Source organism: Schistocerca cancellata, chromosome 3 (assembly GCF_023864275.1).
Source record: "Schistocerca cancellata isolate TAMUIC-IGC-003103 chromosome 3, iqSchCanc2.1, whole genome shotgun sequence".
NCBI classification, from domain to species: domain Eukaryota; kingdom Metazoa; phylum Arthropoda; class Insecta; order Orthoptera; family Acrididae; genus Schistocerca; species Schistocerca cancellata.
In genome coordinates, this window is record NC_064628.1 from 596,840,601 (window position 1) to 596,860,111 (window position 19,511).

The 19,511-nt window shown below is 42.8% G+C and overlaps 1 protein-coding gene across 1 annotated transcript in view; it reads left to right on the forward strand.

The window, feature by feature from the left end:
* Positions 1-19,511, forward strand: part of LOC126176454 (dynein axonemal intermediate chain 2) — a 178,043-nt gene that overhangs the window by 48,670 nt on the left and 109,862 nt on the right. The gene's annotated exons all lie outside the window — the stretch shown is intronic.

Here is a 19,511-nt window from a genome sequence, read left to right on the forward strand (position 1 = left end):
TACAATGATGTGATATTTAACTGTCAAAAAGATTACCTTTGAATCACATTGTAAACTTAGGGCATTTGAAGAACAGAAGGCTCTAGGAAGGCAAATGACGCGTCAACTGTTCATCTCTTCAATGTGACGTTATTTTGAGTAAAACAAGTTACACTGGTGCATGCATATCCGATGCAAATCAAATTACGTGACTAGATATGAAAAGACGATCAAAACTTTCAAGTACCGCCAGTAGATGGAGGTAACTGTCTGCCCTGCTGCGCTTCGAAATACATACAGTTCAGCCACATTAATGTGTAAGGGTCTACGAGTTTGCACGTAGCCGTACAGTACGTAACACGCGCTCGCCAACCGACCTATCTTGGATTGCCTACAATTTGCTTGGTCAGTAGACGTGCCTCCGAGGTGCAGCGCGCCACAAGAGAGTAGGCCACGGGCCGCCGTCCGCAGCGCGCCGTGTAACTAGCGCGGCCTCGGGCGCGAATATCTCTCTTTCCTTAGTTCACCATGGAGCCTTTCGATACGACCGAAATTATCCAGTGTTAGGATGTCAGACACAGTGATGATGGGTGCGTGTAGCCTGAGTGTTTTATAACCAGTCTTTTGTTAATAAACTGTTTAAACTTACTTCTCGGTGTTTGCTGTTCTGTACCTCAGGGACCCACTGCTTACGAATCCTTACAAATATTTCGTGTAATTATCATCTGGGGGTAACAACACAAACAACCTCCTTATAAATGTGACCACTGCGTATTGTCGACGTCAATGTGCAATAACCACTCGGAAATGACACGTGACAGCACTAGTATGTCAGGGGGACGCGGAAAACAGTGCAGTCATTGCTGTAATGTGGAAAAGGAATGATTTCTCTGACGTCCAAAAGGGCATGATCATTGACTTTTGGGACAAGGATGGAAACATTTCCGAAATGGTGAAGATTGTAAACTGTTCCTGTGCCACTGTGGTTAACATATGCCTGTACAACATATTGACGTTGTGCAAAAGAGGCGCCAAGGCAAATGTGGTGTACCAGGTGCCATAGAAGACAGAAGTAAACGATGTCTGTACAGATATGTACTGGCGAACAAACGTGCAATTGTTGAGCAACTGACTATTCAGACGAAGCAAGGGGCTACCAGCAGTGTCTCCTCAACGACCGTGCAGTGAAAGTTGCTGCGGAAGAGCCTCCGCAGTAGGCGCCGGGTTCAGACACCCAAGCTGACTGCTACCCATCGGCGACCAAGGCTGGAATTTACCTACCAACGGGCAACTGGAGGGCCACTGCATGGTGACTGGTGGCCTTGTCATATCTACCATGTTTTATGCTGCACGAACAGATGACCTTTGGCATATACGGCATGAAAAATATGAAAGCAAACACCCTCCAATAATCGTCAGAAGGGTCCAGGATGGAGGAGGGAGTGTTTTGGTCAGGCGAATGTTTCTTGGAATTTCCTGGGTGATGTCGTCATTCTGGAAGGCACACTGGATCAACACAAGTACACATGTATCCCTAGGGACCATTTCCATCTTTACGTGCAGTTTGTTTCTTCTCTGCATGATGGCATCTACCAGCTTGACAACGTAGCGTGTTACACAACTCACAGTGTTCATGCGTAGTTTGAAGAGCACCGCAATGAGTTTACTGTGTCCCGTGGCCACCAAACTACCTGGATTAAAACCCAGAATTTGTGGGACCACCTTGATCAGCCCATTCAGGCCATGGATCTTCAATCGAGAAACCTAGTGGAACTGGATATTGCAGTGGAGTCAGCATGGATCCAAATCCCTGTCGCTACCTTCCAGAACCTCACTGTCTCTCTTTCTGCAAGTCTCACATTGGTCCGTGCAGCAAAAGTTGGTTATTTAGACTTTTGACAGGTGGTCACACTGATGAGACTGGACGGTGTAGTTACAGGAAGGAGGCGTTGACAGATAAGGGAGAAAGCTGTACATTCAAACTTGTGCCTCTAGCCAGTACTGTAATAGAAGTTTATATATTTTCTTACTAAATTGTTAAGCGATGGCATTCATTTTGTGCAGAAGCCTTTTTATGAAATCACAACAATTACTGCATGAAATTAAGGTTTTCCAAATATGAAAATATGTTCAAGGTACAACATGCTCATGTACCTGTGAACAAATATTCTGTTTAAATTCATAAGCGTTGTAATCGGAAAATCTTGTCAATAATATATTTTATCGTCATCTGTTACGCTATTACTTTACTGCACACCAATAATCATTAAGTGAAATCAAATTAAGACGTATGATCAAAAACCAGTTACAAGTCAAATATATTATGAAATATAAGCTAGTGTAAACTAACATAGATGCCCATTTTCAAGACAGGTAAAACTTAAGAAATTAAAGAAACGCAGTTCATTCGCAAGTGTCGTACGTTCACTGGTAAAAGACCTTCTGTTTCAAGAAACGAGATGGTGAAATACCAACGAAGGATAAAAGAGTTCTAAAAATTCATAGCATTTCACTCACCATCAATTTTTGTAACTGAAGAATTAGCAATATATTCCAAATAGGTTTAATATATTACGCAGGTATATGAATGTATAAAACGCGAAATATTTACAAACGCTGAGAAAACACAACTTCATCTCTAAAACAATAGAAAATGGTGGAGTCTGCTTATGGCGCTCTCCAGTGCTCATTCCTTCATATTGTTCTAAAATCAGTCACTAGACTGAAGTAACGATCAAAACCCATCATGTCTTCCTAGGTGCACTATCCTCTACGCAGAACATTCTCCTCTACATAATCGGTGATTGAAGAGCAAAGTGTAATAAGGTTTTCGCATTTAAGGAAAAAGTTCCCAGCTGCAATTTATCGCCAGCTACTGGAAATATACTGAGCGAATGTAATCTCACGCAAAAAGATGTGATTTTGGCGCCAATTATTTGATAAAGGCAGAATACGCATGAGGGACGAGCAAAGTCACGAAGGGAAAACGTGTCTAATTCAAACGATAACGTGTGTTCTATCGAAGGGATGATTTAAGCCGGTCGTCGCATTCATATGGCGTAGGTTGCACATGAACTCAACATCTCCATTGGGAGTGAAGTGAGTATCGGGCATGACGCAATGGATTACAGAGGAAGTGTTCTCTCTCTGTTCCACAGCAAATCTGAGGCGAGAAAAGCTAAATGAACTGATTTCTTGTCTCTACTGCACTTAATGTGGTGCCAGCCAAAGAGTGCGCCATTCATGCTCCGTATCGTTACAGCGAAAGAATCGTGGGCGCATCGTCTGACACCTGAGACTAGTGGAGCATTCATCGAAGTGGTGGAGACACCAACCCCTCCTCTACCCTTAACATGTACAAAACAATAGTACTCATGAAGAATGTTATGGTTTTGCTACAAGCACGGTAGGCCGGAATCCTGATTTCCTGTACGCCATCTTACGGGGCCCTGGGTTCGATTCCCGGTGGGGTCAGGGATTTTCACCTGCCTCGAGATGACTGGGTGTTTGTGTTGTCCTCATCATTTCATCACCATTCATGAAAGTGGCGAGACTGGACTGAGCACAGGTTGGGAATTTATACGAACACTGATAACCGCGCAGATGAGCGGCCCACAAGCCAAACATCATCGTCACCATTTACGCCATCTTCGACAGATTGATCAAACCTGAATAAATCTTTTCTCGAAGTAAGCTCATTTTCTTACTTTTCTTGAAACCAACCTTATGTTCTTACATAACACAATTAACTCCTCTTCAAACATTATACACTTTCGCATCTGAATTTTTCAGAAAAACATTTGCTTCTACAAAATTGCGTTTAATTTTTCTGTAGACGATGTCCTTATTTTACATAAATATTTCATCTTAAATTTCTTCTCATATGACTCTTATCAATTCCGCATCACTTCTTATTTCTTTCTGTTTAACTTCTTTCTTAGTGATGTCCACCAGGTGGCTACACGTCACACCCTTTGCATTCTTTCACTGCTAGCCTTTAAAACTGCAACACTATGAAGGCGGCACGCGACGAATTTTAGGTTGGCATCAAGCAGTGGTGGCCAAGATATCGGTCTGCGAACTGTACTTTGGCACGAGTGTCATAGCCATCAGCCGCGCTGCGCATTTCCCCCACCGTCACATTCCGCTGTATGAGCGTGAGGAGGGAGGAGAGGGGGAAACTGCGCACATGTCACATTTAAATGGCAGTGCAGTAGCACTGCAAACCACTTCGTTTCATATTTCACATTTCTCAACAAAAGTCACAAGTCCAACATATTTTCACTATTATTTATTTTGGTGCGCTGAAGATGTCACGTAGTTCCGGCATAGGGACAGACACCGACAATCCACATTGTCCGCCTCTCGTGGTCTCGCGGTAGCGTTCTCGCTTCCCGAGCACGGGCTCCCGGGTTCGATTCCCGGCGGGGTCAGGGATTTTAACCTGCCTCGAGATGACTGGGTGTTTGTGTTGTCCTCATCATTTCATCATCATCCAGGAAAGTGGCGAAATTGGACTGAGCAAAGACTGGGTAGTTGTATGGGCGCTGATAACCACGCAGTTGAGCGCTCCACAAACCAAACATCATCATCATCATCATCATCACCGACAATCCACAGTTTTCACACTCAGGCTGCCACGTAATCATGACTTACTTAGTTTCATAGTAGGGACAAGATCTCTCACACACATATGTTGGCCTGACGGAAACTCTTTATACATTCTGGAAAATTCTAACCTGAAAGGATTTCTCTAAAATAGCATCTGCACTGCAGAGAAATCCCTTCCGCCTGACTTGCACAGGGGCGCTTTCAACTGAAATGGCAAACGATCTCGAAAATAGTTCGAAAACGGAATTAGCATTGGTAGTATCCTAAAAACGCTTAGGAAACTATACTTGTAATTCTTTCAAGGCCACAACAAATTCTTCAAACCTCGCTTTTTCTTTGATAGCTGTGAGCTTAGCGAATTGGACTGTGTTTGTCAGAATGTGTACCTTTCAAAACGCTACTGACTTCTTAAATGCATCCCCATCAAATCACAAAGAAGTAGTTTGACAGTTTTGCAGTGTCTTACTAAGGGCAATGTGTAGTCAATTCCGCTTAAGATGTGAGAACTGCAGTCCACACAGGATGTTCTAATTTTCGTTCCTGCACTCATTTTTCCTTTACAAATTCAACAATAGCTGGTTTTAAATCGAAAAAAAAACAACGTCCAGACATGCCCCTTGACTTAATCAACGTACTTTGCAGTAATAAACAAAGTCTCCATACTCTTCGTTCTGTTACATTGAAAACTGTTGCAACTGACAGTGGAATTTCCTTTCTATCTTTCGCTACTGCCTTTATCCCGCATTGTGCGCAGGGTCGGCAGGGTTAAGGACGGATTTGGCATGGGTAAGTTAAGGGATGGCCAGATGCCCATCCTGCCGCCACCCCATACCCCCTGGGACAGAATTAGTGTACCCCAACTGTCTACATCCAGTGTAAATCGTGAAAGAGTGTGAATGTGTTCCAAACGTCTGCGAGTCGTGTAACTGAGACGGGACGTGGGGACCAACCCGGTATTCACCTAGTAGGATGTGGGAAACCGCCTAGAAACCACATCCAGGCTGGCTGGCACACCGGCTGCCGTCGTTAGTCCGCCAGGCGGATTCGATCCGGGGCCAGCGCGCCTACCTGAGTCCAGGAAGCAGCGTGTCAGCGCTCTCGGCTATCCTGGAGGGTCTGCAACTGATAGTGGAACAATGTGCGTAAATTCAAAAATTTTATTATCAAACCACCAGTTCCTTCACATGTTGCATGCCTTCAAATTCAGCTCAAAAGTGCTTCTTAGTGTAGAGAAGAATGAATCCCGTGTGTCGCTAATTGTAATTTTTGTTCTTTCATTATTAACTAAAATTTTTAAATTCTTTCTGCTCGGTATTAAAATATCGTTTCATAGCAATATTCAGTACCTGTTGCTTATGCGACTGCTTAATATACACTCCTGGAAATTGAAATAAGAACACCGTGAATTCATTGTCCCAGGAAGGGGAAACTTTATTGACACCTTCCTGGGGTCAGATACATCACATGATCACATTGACAGAACCACAGGCACATAGACACAGGCAACAGAGCATGCACAATGTCGGCACTAGTACAGTGTATATCCACCTTTCGCAGCAATGCAGGCTGCTATTCTCCCATGGAGACGATCGTAGAGATGCTGGATGTAGTCCTGTGGAACGGCTTGCCATGCCATTTCCACCTGGCGCCTCAGTTGGACCAGCGTTCGTGCTGGACGTGCAGACCGCGTGAGACGACGCTTCATCCAGTCCCAAACATGCTCAATGGGGGACAGATCCGGAGATCTTGCTGGCCAGGGTAGTTGACTTACACCTTCTAGAGCACGTTGGGTGGCACGGGATACATGCGGACGTGCATTGTCCTGTTAGAACAGCAAGTTCCCTTGCCGGTCTAGGAATGGTAGAACGATGGGTTCGATGACGGTTTGGATGTACCGTGCACTATTCAGTGTCCCCTCGACGATCACCAGTGGTGTACGGCCAGTGTAGGAGATCGCTCCCCACACCATGATGCCGGGTGTTGGCCCTGTGTGCCTCGGTCGCATGCAGTTCTGATTGTGGCGCTCACCTGCACGGCGCCAAACACGCATACGACCATCATTGGCACCAAGGCAGAAGCGACTCTCATCGCTGAAGATGACAGGTCTCCATTCGTCCCTCCATTCACGCCTGTCGCGACACCACTGGAGGCGGGCTGCACGATGTTGGGGCGTGAGCGGAAGACGGCCTAACGGTGTGCGGGACCGTAGCCCAGCTTCATGGAGACGGTTGCGAATGGTCCTCGCCGATACCCCAGGAGCAACAGTGTCCCTAATTTGCTGGGAAGTGGCGGTGCGGTCCCCTACGGCACTGCGTAGGATCCTACGGTCTTGGCGTGCATCCGTGCGTCGCTGCGGTCCGGTCCCAGGTCGACGGGCACGTGCACCTTCCGCCGACCACTGGCGACAACATCGATGTACTGTGGAGACCTCACGCCCCACGTGTTGAGCAATTCGGCGGTACGTCCACCCGGCCTCCCGCATGCCCACTATACACCCTCGCTCAAAGTCCGTCAACTGCACATACGGTTCACGTCCACGCTGTCGCGGCATGCTACCAGTGTTAAAGACTGCGATGGAGCTCCGTATGCCACGGCAAACTGGCTGACACTGACGGCGGCGGTGCACAAATGCTGCGCAGCTAGCGCCATTCGACGGCCAACACCGCGGTTCCTGGTGTGTCGGCTGTGCCGTGCGTGTGATCATTGCTTGTACAGCCCTCTCGCAGTGTCCGGAGCAAGTATGGTGGGTCTGACACACCGGTGTCAATGTGTTCTTTTTTCCATTTCCAGGAGTGTATATTGAGAATTATGATCCCTCTCTTCTGCCATCCCCATTCATTTTTAAAGACTCGTGACGATAGATCCCTAGACTGCCTGTTTTTGTGCGAACAGCCACTGGGCATGTGAACGTCCGTCATATCGCGAACAAATAGCAAAGGGTAAACAGCACTGACATCACAATTCTGCTGAGCTGAAGAAAACTGTGTCGATCGAAAAATGCAGCACCGCAATACTAAATTAAATGTGCTTTACCGATCTGTGGCCTGCACACAGCCCACACACACAGTTCGCGTGAAGTTTGGCACGCTGTGGTCGACCTCGGCACATGGTTGGACAGGCAAATGAGAAGCGTTTCAGCACAACCCCAGAAAGGAGCAACACCATATACATTTTTTATACCAGTACAAGGAAAGGCTATGCAATAGGTTTCCCATTTAGAAATTGCACTAAATGTTGTTTGTTTGTAAGAATATAGTGTTTTGCCTCGTTTGAGAAGGAGAAACTTGTATGACCGACAGCTGGAATTCGACGCAGTATGGTTGTGGAGTATCGAGACTCCAATTTGTTGTTCTACCCTAGTGTTCCAATTTATCACTCTCGGATAGGGAACTGGATACCATGACTGTCACAGGAATGTGAAATTGCTGGGTACAAGAGTACCATAACACCATGCTAGATCTGAATGGTCCCACGCGACTAGGACCCAAGAGGCCAGACATATTGTTCGCTTGGCTATGCAGGATCGTACAGCCATGTCGTGTACTTTGAGTCAGGAACTAAGCTTCTTTTTACTGCAAGATACGTATCCATACAGATGATGCGATGACGTCTGGAGCGTCACGGACTGTCGGCATAGCGACCATTGTTGTTTCCCTTTGACCTGTCAGCAAAGTAGATGCAGCCATCCGGCTAGCCGCGCGTCTAACGCGCTGCTTCCCGAGCAGGAAGGCGTGCCGGTCCCGTCACGAATCCGTCCGGCTGATTAGTGTCGAGGTCCGGTGTGCCGGCCAGCCTGTAGGGCTGGTTCCCCTTATTCCGCCTCAGTTACACTATGTCGGCGATTGCTGTGCAAACACTGTCTCCACGTATGCGTACACCATAATTACTCTACCACACAAACATTTGGGGCTATAATCGTCTGGTTGAGATGTTCCTGACTGGGGGTGGGGGTTCTATTGGGGGCCGAACTGCACAACAATCCTGGGAACACGTGCACAGGACTGGCACTACAACCTGATTTTACACGAGTCGAATTTCTATGCACAACCTCACAGTGGGCGCATCACTTTGTTGAGGCTCTGAAGAGACCATAAGTTGTAAGACTGAATTCGTCAGTGACGTAGAACCATCTCTTGAACCTGAAAGTTTTTCGCATGTTTACTGGTACAGCAGTGTTTACGGACGAAATCACACGTTTTAGACAGAAACCTTCCCCTTTTTCATCGGAAACCTTCCTCTTTTTAACATTTTGCAATGACGAATCCACTAAAACTTAAAATAAAAGGATGAAAGAGAATAAAATATAATTTCAGAATTTTTACTTTACTTATGACATCGAATCTGAGAAAACGCCAGTGCATTGAAGGCATTGTAAATTTCCCTGAATTTAATCTTAATGCAGGAAATGCTGCCTTTTGTTGTCCATGGATTAAACTGTAGCATTTTAGTGTTGACACAATCAATCAGGAACAGAAAATGGCCTTTAACTGCTCTTTCGCAACTGTGACTGGAATAGATAATCATACTGAAACTATAAAATGTTTCAAGTGCGTGTGTTGCTTCGGTCTCCTTCGATCTGGATCTTTCCTAGGCTGAAATGCGATTGATTTCCTTAAATGATGTGGTGGATTGGAGAAAATTCTTGGAGTCGCCCCTTCACGTAACTTTGGTCGAGCTACCTTGTATCTCTGCCCGTTTCCTTACAAATCGTTAAATGTACCAATATTGTTATGTCTTCTTTTTCAAAATGCTCCACATACATCACGGATCTATGGAAATTATCCAACGTTACCTCTGAATAGCACTCTGCATGTCCCTTTCCATTGGGAATCGACATTCCATAGCGTAGGTTTTACAGCCACTGTAACGATAACTGCTTGCATAGCCTGTCTCGGTATTTGTCTGGCACCCGAAAAATGTGGTTTAATTGATGGTAATACATATTTACAATGAATAACAGACCACTCCTTACAAACATCGTATGTTATTCATTACTTCACATTAATGTTGACTTTAGCACGAAAAGGAGTGAAGAATGCTGCAATTAAGATTTTTGATCACTTACGCAGTGATATAAAATGCCTTACAGACAGAAAAGTGAAATTTGAAAACAAACTGAAAAAAGTTTCCTTGTCAACGCGTTTTATCCGTAGAATAATTCCTATTATTGTAATGTGTCAGAGGTGGTGGGTAGAAATTAATAACTTACGTCTCTATAATGAAAAAGACTCTTATAAATGTTCGTCACGTAGCCATACCTAAAAATTAATTTGTGATGTATATGTAAAATGACTCTTTCCACGTCATTAAGATTTATTGTGCAAAACGACCCATGGAACATGAAACTAACAAACTGTCTTTTTTTATGTGGCTTCACATTCTTTCCCTATGCTCAAATATTGTTTTTATAACAATTGAAATCAAAACTTTCACAACTCGTGTTTCTCTAAACACATTCCCGCTTCAGTAGTGGCCATCCTCACTGCGTTACCACTTGTGGTGACCCGGTTTGTTCAAGTCGCTGTGTGTCTGCCACAGTACACTGCTGCAGCCCGCTGCCTGTTCTCGGCGCACCTTGCATCTGTCTGCCGCTTCCTGAAAATTACATCATTTTCAAGTCGAGTACTGTTTGAACATGTAACACGTCAGCCTCAGTTGCAAATAGAAACCAATCTTTACCCAGGTTTCAGCGAAAATAATTTGGCCTTCTTCAGAAGCCAAATTATTTCGGCTGAAACCTGGTAAAGATTGGTTTCTATTTGCAACTGAGGCTCTAAAGTGTTACATGTTCAATTATCACAGCTGCTGACAGGGCTGCACAATCTTAAAAATTCTTAGGAGTACTATTTCGTTCCTAATATGTGTCAAGGGGTTCTTACAATGCTATTGTCAGTGATTCCACCCTACAATAATGCAGGGCCTTTAATTTTGTCAATGTGAGCGTGATTTACACTATTTGGAAATTTAGAATCTATCCAGGGTATATATATTCTGCAGTTGTTATTAATGTCACATAGAGGAGAGGCTTGTGCCTCGACCTGGCACGTATCCTGAGTCAATTTTATATGTATGGTCTTAACTCTTTGACATCAGTCATTTCACACCAAAGGTTGCCAACTATGAGTATAGCCAGCTGCTGTTACAATTAGTTCAGTTTCCTACTCATAATATTGTTTTTTTCATCTAAAGGAAAATTTTTTGTTTTTAATTAAATGTTATTCTAGCTGTGTATACGCAAATAAAATTAAACTTAAATGGTTAATAATCGTGACAGATATTTATCGTAATAGCTGTGCTGCTGTTGATACAGTTACCACACTCACAGAGTCATTTAATCTTTCTTTCTTCCTGTGCACCAGTGGCGGATACATATTGGACAGGGGTGGGGAGGGGGGGGGGGGCACGCCTTGCCGCCCCCGCCAGTCAGCCAGCACGCTATTCGTTCGTTTCTTTCGTCAGTCGACTCGACTGAATCGAGTTCTCGAGTAGCTGTACTTTCCTATGTAGCATGCACGTCCGCGTCATCGTATTTTATAAGTTTATGTTTGGCACATCGATAGCTAACATATACCTATGAGAAAAGTTACGACCATTCTAGTGATCTCGGTACGTTATTCTGTCTGGTATTTGTACGAGAAAAGTCGCGAATATTCTACTGTTTTCTTGTACAGAGAACGTTCGATACGTAGCATTATAAATGCGGACTATTCACCGAAAAGGAAGCTAGTTTATATTCAGAAGCAGAAATATTAAGATTGAAGAATGAATAAGTAAAAAGTCCCATATGTCGCAAGCGCAAGTGGTAAGATTAGGAAGTTTAAATAAAACTTTCTTAAACTTTGCGAGTGACTTGATTATTTTTTATTGCGGTTAACGTAAAGGTAGCACAAGATACCTGCAGGGCCTCCTCCTTGAGGATTTTTTGTATCCGCCACTGCTGTGCACTATGTGCAAATGGAACAGTAAGTAACTCTAACACATAGTAGGCATTACCCTCTGTAATGCTTTTCACATTGGTTTATGGTATATGGGTGTAGTTGTGAATCTTAAGGCTCCAGATTATTTCCAGGTCTAGGTTTTATATAAATAAAATGCATTATAAATAAAATACTCAGTTTAAAATTGTTTTCCTTTGAATAAATTCTTCCCAAATTTCAGTTGGTTAAACATATTAATGTAGATAATGGCTGATCTCTAAAAGTCAGCATTAATGGAATGTACAATGAACAGTGTCCTTTGACAGGGAGACAAACACTAAACGTTTTCTTCCCATCTGCTACAGAGTTAGATCGCAGTGGTTCATGTTTGTCTCTGTTTTACTGAATAATATATTTTTCTTTGTTGGCATTATTTTTTTGACAATAAATGTAAATTATTTTTAGCAAAATTTTTATACATTATATCCTCAGATACGTTTTTTTTGCTCTAATAATAATAAATATTAGTAGCACTGGAATAAAGCTAACACATATATTAAAAAGGAATATATATGTAGTATGTTCCCCATGGTGGTATTCTACACTTCTAAGTCAAAACAATATTAACGAGAGGTAGACTATTTTAATATAGATCATTTGTTACAATGTACTTCTTTGACAATAGAGCCTTTTTACATAGGAAACAAATAAGATACGACCGTCACAATACAGACATAATGACTAGGGCATCATGACTAGTGGCAGGAAAAAAAAACTATGCAAAACACACACACACACACACACACACACACACACGGGCATCCAATGGCGACGTTATCAGCACTCAGTGAAAAGTGTGAGTATGGAAGGGTCTCAGTCCCGACAAATGAACTGTTTGTCATCAGGGTGTGACAGACCAATTATCAGTTGTGATACTGTGTGCCACATGATTTCATTATCAAACCCTTACTTGGTGTGCAAAGTGCAAAGGACGTGGTGAGCACTGCCAACACCACTGAGCATGCACAACTTGTAACTATAGATTGTCAGAGCCATTGAGGCCACATGACTGTGCACACCTGAGTGCCACCTTTGTCTGTAAAGTGTGCATTCATTTTCGATCTAAGATGTGAAAGCTCCACAATCAGTGACCCATTTGCCTTATCTTTCATTAGGCTGATAAAATTATTGTTTTAGGTGTTACATCATGATGATTACCGGCTGCATATCCTGACATCTGGGAGGCACCTGATTACTTCATATGGACCACAGCCCTTCGTACAATAGACGAAGCTGTCCATATCCATATAGAGTAAGTTTGGATCAGCAAATGAAGTTTGGAAAACTCATGGTGAAAGTGATGCATTTGGAGGTTGACGGGTTCAGTACACACATACCTCCACAAACAGCTTTCATGAGCTGTCTCAATATCTTAGCCATTTCCAGAGTGAGGAATTCTTCATTGAAGATAGTTAACCATTTAAAATTTGGACTGGCGATATAACCCCTTGCACAATAGCGCCTGTCCCAGCGGATAACTATGTGAATTTTGCAGTGGTTTCTCAGTTTCAGCCAGTTTTTGTCAAATACTGGTTTGTTCATTAATTTCAAGAAATCCTTTTTGAAATCACACATTGAGGAACCCCTGATGCGAATGTTAACATCAATTTACTCCTTCAACCGGCGTGACTGACCAAAGGCGATAGTGCTGGTACTCTAATGAATTTCATTCCCATCTTGATGCGTTGCTATAAGTGCATAATGTGTTTCTGTTTATTGTCCAGTATCGTCATCAGTTTTGGGAGGGAACCATTGTGTGGAACTCATCGCTCCATACAGAGCAGTAATTCACTGTGCACATCATGTGTGGTATTAGGAAATACCAGTTCTGCCTCCACAACATATACTTCACCAGAATCTGTAGCCATATCTTCGAATATACACGATACAACGATTTCTTCATTGGAGATTTTGGCGAATGATAGTGCACAAGCAGAAGAGCATTTTAACAATTCATAAACACACTGAACTTTCTTATCTATGGTGGTATATCAGAAGTTATACTTCCTACTTGATTTATTTCACTTCCGTGACTGTAATTTTTTAAGAATTATCGACAACTAGTGAAACAAGAGTTTCCTAGTACGAAAATAAAAAACGAATTTCTTCTCTTATGTTACTGCAAAACGACACAATGAGGTTTTTAGTAAGCTATTGAGCTCTCTGGTCGCCAGTTACTTGTTTAAATAGACACACTGTTTCAGAATTCTGATGCAATAGCCGCTGCAAGATGAATTTGTGCGAATTCTACTATGTTTTGGCAAAATAAGTACAACTGAACCTATCAACAAGAGAAATGTGGCCCTTACTCCTAATGATCATGCTTCCTCAAATGAGAAAAAATAAATTGCTTATTCTGTTGGAATTTTGGTTGGATACTCGTAACCCATCGTATTTTCAATACCGAATGACTGGAAATGAAGACGTACCAAAGGATTTTATTCCTTTCCTTCATCTGAGCGCCATTAAAATACTGACGAGTATTCCCTTCAGGCTGAATAACAGGCACACGCCTGATGGTGGCTACTCACCTATGGCTTGCCAAACTGACAGTATGTGGTATGCGAATAATGCAGTTCTTATTGAGAAAAGTAAACAAGTGATCTGTCGCACAACACAATGGTCAGTGTATAGTTGGCAGCTGAGAACAATGCAAGCGACAGGAATGCGGAAGCTTGCCAGGTGCGACTTGTCAGCGGAAGAGTTGACATCATTCGAAAAACATTGTCATGAATGTAGATCTGCCTTTGTGAGCATAACATTTCAACAAATTAATTGTATCAAATCAGCACACTATTTCAAAATACTCATAACTTCGAAATAATACCATCCATTTATTCATTTGTGTAGCCTGTTGTATAATTAGTTTTTAATGCTGACGATGTGTGTGCAACCACTGAAATGTTTTTCCTCATCTCATTGAGCCAATTAGCCAATTCAAACATTGTTATTCGTGGGGGCTTCACAATTGTATCTAGCTTGCAGTGGAAATATGATGTCCACATGTATTAGTATAATGTCTCTTATTACATCCCTATCCAAGTAATGGCAGTGAAACTTATGGCTCACCAGTTATTGAACAGTGTATTGTTCTTGATAAAAGAATAAACATAACAAAAACGTATACAGATATAGGTAACTGAAAACTATTACGTACTAACAGAAAGAGATGAAGCACTTAAATGGCGAAAAACGAAACACTACTCAGTGACAATAAGATTCATTACACTGTAAGGCTGTATTTTTCGGATGGGCAGTACTTACATTGTCCATATGCATCATGCCGAAGTGAGCATACGGCAGGAGTACCTTTCCGCTCTCTGCCTCGCCCCTCCCATAGTGCTCGCGTGACGTGCGGCGTGAGAAACTGTGCCACAACCACAACACTGCACGACCTGGCACAGGCGCATGTCGCATCCCAGACACATCGCGTCGCAGTTTGTGTGGTCCAATTTCAACCTGCGAAGTTACAAACTCGCTGCGTTGCTGCGTGCCTCATGCGCTATACGCATCTCAATTTGCACCTAGCGCTGCAGTGTACTGATTTTTGTTGTCACTGAGTATTGTTTAATTTTTCGCCTTTTCAAGCGCTTCATCCCTTTTCGTTAGTTCATAATAGTTTTCAGTTACATATATCTGTACAGTTTTTTGTTTTGTTTCTTCTTAAGTTAAGAACAATGTGCAGTCCAATAACTGGTGAGCCATTAGCCACTGGGATTATATCTTCTGCGTCCACTGTTTTCAATTCATAAGAAGGGACAGACGATTCATCATGAGGGTAGTGAATAAGGAAGTATGGAATATTATAAAATTTATCTAGACGCAAGACAGGAAAGTAAAACACTGTTATCTACTTGCGGCATGTTATCTTGACGTATCTCTACAATCTGTTGCAAAAAGTCGAAAAGGTGTAATGTCCACAGGTATGATCCCTTTGTGCTCCTGGGAAAATGTGTCCAAGATATGAAGTACATAAGTTTCACTATCATTATTTGGATAGGGATGTAATAAGAGACATTATACTACATACGTGTGGAAATCATGTTTCCACTGCAAGCTAGATACAATTGTGAAGCCCCCACGAATAACAGTGTTTTAATTGGCTAATTGACTCCATGAGACGAGGAAAAACATTTCAGTGGTTGAACACACACTGTCAGCATTAAAAACTAATTATACACCAGGCTACACATATGAAGAAATGGACGGTATTATTTCGAAGGTATGAGTATTTTGAAATAGTGTGCTGATTTGATATAATTAATTTCTTGAAATGTATTGCTGATAAAGGCAGATCTACTTTCATGACAATGTTTTTCGAACGACGTCAACTCTTCCGCTGACAAGGCGCACCTGGCTAGCTTCCGCATTCCTGTCGCTTGCATTGTTCTCAGCTGCCAACTATACACTGACCATTGTGTTGTGCGACAGATCACTTGTTTACTTTTCTCAATAAGAACTGCATTATTCGCATACCACATACTGTCAGTTTGGCAAGCTGTAGGTGAGTAGCCACCATCTGGCGTTTGCCTGTCATTCAGCCTGAATGGAATGCTCATCAGAATCTTAATGGCGCCCAGATGAAGGAAAGGAATAAAATCCTTTGGTAAGTTTCAGTTCCAGTCATTCGGTATTAAAAATACGATGGGTTACGAGTATCCAACCAAAATTCCAACAGAATAAGCAATTTATTTTTTCTCATTCGAAGAAGCATGATCATTATGAGTAAGGGCCACATTTCTCTTGTTGCAGGTTCAGTTGTACTTATTTTGCCAAAACACAATTGAATTTGCACAAATTCATCTTGCATCGGCTATTGCGTCAAAATTCTGAAACAGAGTCTCATTAAACAAGTAATTGGCGACCAGAGAGCTCAATAGCTTACTAAAAACCTCATTGTGTCTGTTTGCAGTAACATAAGGGAAGAAATTTCGTTCTTATTTTCGTACTAGGACACTAGCTGTCGATAACACTTAAAAATTACAGTCACTGGAGTAAAAAAAAAATCAAATAGGAGGTATAATTTCTGATATATCACCATAGATAAGAAAGTTCAATGTGTTTACGAACTGGATAAATGCTCTTCACCTTGTGCGCCATCACTCGCCAAAATCTCGTTTCGATATGTCGAGTGGTTTAGGAGATATGAGGGATGTTGTGAATATTTCATTCTCACGGGCGTGAGATCGGGAGTGAACGCGCTACACAGGATCCATTTTCTGGAGATCGGAGACAGCTAGACTTCCCCCCAAGTCTAAAGAAAAATACAAAGTGTTATCTAAATTTCATATGCAGCAGCGTATAGTGTAATATGCACCAAACACAAAATCATAGCGACCCCTATTTTTCATTGTAAACTTTTCGAGTTTTGAGTAGTATCTTACAAAAATGTATACATCACAATAAGTATGACGATTAGCGAAATGATGGGCACTTCGCTACGAAGCTGACATTTAACGCTACAAGCAAGACAAAAACCAAACATTTTTGCTGAACAGTTTCTGTAAAATCGATAGAGAAAAATTGCAGGGTGTGCGCGCTTCGATTTTGTCAGCGCAGAGCGTTGCCAACCGGCGCATGCAAAGTACGTGTACGCCTCCCGATATGTACTGGGCCAGTGCGGCAAGTGCCTAACGTGCGCGTCTCGCTGTAGCGCCGTGTCACATGTGCCGTACCTGTCTCAGTTTGCGCTTAGCCTAACGCATTCGTAAGCCTTACTGACTAGCAGCAGTACATAACCTGTCCCCCCCCCCTCATCCCTCCCTCCCCCTCCTCTCTCGTTTGAGCACATATTGGACACAATGGAAAGGCGGATGGCGCGGCTTGTGTTGCAGGCATAGTTTTTGACCAGCTGAAACATCAGGTTTATTGTAGAGAGCACTATGTTCCAAGATGCTCGTCTCTATGAACGATTAAAAACTGCAGTGAAGTATTCAAAGTACTGAAATTGTTTGACCTCACCAACCTGTCCACATGCCTCTGACCCTGTCCTTAGTTATTTATTTTTATGTATAAAATAGCTGGGAACATTAGGGCCTTCTGCCTCTTTATAACACTGAAAAACTACTACAATATTTACAGGAAATCGTCAATGGGCTGCGAGGCTCTGCAGATGCGACGTGACGTCCGTTCGTCAAACACTTGTGGTCGGCCTGTGAGGAGGTTTATTCGTGTGGAAACATTGCTTCTGTGACACTGAACGTCCACCCTAGACACAGTTGGCCTCGGAAACCTGAATTGTTCTCTTATCTCCGATATGCTATGACCCATGCGTCTTGCAGCGATTATCATCCCATGTTCAAAGTCGGTTATTTGCACGGCGTATATCACGTTCGCTGCACACCTGTGTGCTCGCATAGTACATCTTAAAATGGGGCAACCGTTCAAGTCGCTTCGGGGCACTCATTTTAAATTTAACTGCCTATCATTAGAGAGCAGTAACAGCAATATAGAGTAAAATCTGAACAACTCGTGAACAAAATTCCATTGCTTCAGCGTCTACAGTACTCGTTTTCCACTTATGGTTAAATACATATATAGGGAGTCCATGTTAAACATATAATAATATAAAATTTAGTAACTTGAGACGTAATTGAAATATTTATTGGAAGTTTGCTACTGCAAGAATGGTAACTCAAAACTTTCTGTGTTTACTTGCGGCTGTTGGAACCACATGCGCATGCGCGTAACTGCTTTGTTCATGTACACGTGCATCAGTAGCCAAGTGGACACCACAGCAGAAGGTGTTCCGTGTGTTGTGCCGAAATTTCCTCGTGACGTGATCTTCCAAATACGTGGCACAACATTTTGCGAACATTTCGAGGGATTTATTGGATCATGAGTTCCCAGATCGCTGCAATGGCAGAGGTACTCCATCGACTGCTTGGCCCCGTAGAAATCCAGAATTACGCCACTTGATTTTTTTTCTGAGGAGCTATACCAAGAATCAAGTGTGCCAGAGACCAATTCGTCATTTAGCAGATCTGTGCCGTCGCATCCGTACAGCTACCGCGAAAGGTTACATCTGCAATGCTGCAAAACACTTGGAGTGAAGTGGAATAATGATTAGATGCCTGTCGCCTGACTAATGGTGCGCATATCGCGGTGTATTAGGTGTGTAAAAAGGAATCTTTAGTGCCATACTTGTAGAAACATATTGCCAGTAAGTATCTCATGTACCTCTCAAGTTCAAATGGTTCATATGTCTCTGAGCACTATGCGACTAAACTTCTGAGGTCATCAGTCGCCTAGAACGTGGAACTACTTAAACCTAACTAACCTAAGGACATCACACACATCCATGCCCGAGGCAGGATTCGAACCTGGGACCGTAGCGGCCGCGTGCTTCCAGACTGTAGCGCCTAGAACTGCTCGGCCACCCCGGCCGGCGTACCTCTCAAGCTATTACATTTTATGTTAAGATGTGTTTAACCTGGACACCATTTATCAGAAGTTTACTTCAGGGTAGTAGAAAATACAGATACGTAGTTAATAGATAATAAAGTAAAAAGGCCATCGAGATAAATAAATAGCTTCGTTCTAATAATTTGCAATACCTGCACAAACCTTCACAACGACTGTGATTCGCGATCTTAGGAACTGTGAAAGCTTTGAACGTGGCACTGTCAAACCACGCACGTCACAACAACTCGAGAAAAAATTCGTGGATGCCGTCCAGGCGTCTGGATAATTGTTTCGAGAGTACCACAGATTTTCAGTCTCACTCAAACCTGGCACATTGCATGTGAATCCAGATCTGAGATTGCTCCTGAAAGTTTCATTTGCCAAGATGTTTAGTCTCAGCAGATGTGTCTGATAACGTTATGATCCTCAGTCTGGCGACAGGAAAAGAGCGATTCCTCATTGTCCACAAGCTTGATATTGTCATCGTATTTCAATATTTACGTCACCTCGAGCAAATGATCAGTTTTTGAGTTATTAAAA